Source organism: Alligator sinensis, unplaced genomic scaffold (assembly GCF_000455745.1).
Source record: "Alligator sinensis unplaced genomic scaffold, ASM45574v1 scaffold85_1, whole genome shotgun sequence".
In the NCBI taxonomy this organism is placed as follows: domain Eukaryota; kingdom Metazoa; phylum Chordata; order Crocodylia; family Alligatoridae; genus Alligator; species Alligator sinensis.
In genome coordinates this window covers 4,059,007-4,060,156 of record NW_005841891.1, presented here as the reverse complement: position 1 = coordinate 4,060,156, position 1,150 = coordinate 4,059,007, and positions in this window count along the sequence as shown.

Sequence of the window (1,150 nt, the reverse complement as noted above, 5' to 3'; positions counted from 1 at the left end):
AGCTGCCCTGCAACAGATGCAGGTTTTCAATCTTTCCCCTTGTAGCTGGCTCCTTCTGCACTAAACAGCTTCAGACTTCAGCCTCTTTTGCCATAACAGCACTGCAAACACCTGGATCCCACATCTGGATCCTGTCTGATGCATTGTGGTACCAAAGTTTTGCTAAAAACTCACTGGGGTACCTGAATCCTGCCTGATCCAATCCCATTTTTTGTATCTCCCCCCATTTAGACAGAAGAAAAATGCTGCTGCTTCAATTACAGTTGCATTGAAAAGTATTCCCCTCTGCCCCGCAAGCAGGTCCTGTATAAGAGGAATGCAAAACCAGAAACAATGCTTAGCCCTGAGAATTTGAGTGCCAGCATGTACCAGGGATTGGGTTGTTAGAGTATACCCCGAGCAGCTCCATTTGGGACTGTGTTGAGGTAGAGATGTAGTTAGCTGTGCTAGTCTGAAGTCACCTAGAAGGCAGGGTAGATTTGCACCTTATAGACTAACTGAAGTGTGTATGTATGTGTATCTAATTTCTGTCTGTTTGTCGACTAAGCAAAGTGTGTAGATATATCTATATCTATCCCTATGTATTTAGTATGCCAGTCTATACCTTATAGACTAACCAAAGTGTGTATAGAGATCGATTGATCTATCAGCTGAAGTGTGTATATCTATCTATCTATCTATCTATCTATCTATCTATCTATCTATCTATCAGCCAAAGTGTGTATATATAGAGATAATGTCTCTATAGACTAAGTGAAGTGTGTATATATAGTGACAAAATCTATATTTATGCCATCTATATTTACACTTTATAGACTAACTGAAGTGTGGATAGAGATCCAGATCTGTCTATAGACTAAACAAAGTGCGTCTGTCTGTCTGTCTGTCTATCTATCTATGTGTCTGTCTGTCTGCCTAAGTGTGTATATATAGAGATATATCTATGTCTATCTATAGACTAACCGAAGTGTGTATCTATAGATGTCATCTATAACTACGTCTATCTATATTTATACTTTGTCGACGAGCCAAAGTGCATATAGACCGAGCTCTGCCTGTCTGTCTAGAGCCTAACCAAAAGGCGTATAGAGATCTATCCATATCCGTACCCATATCTGTGTCTGCCTGTCTATATCCACAGACGGACCAA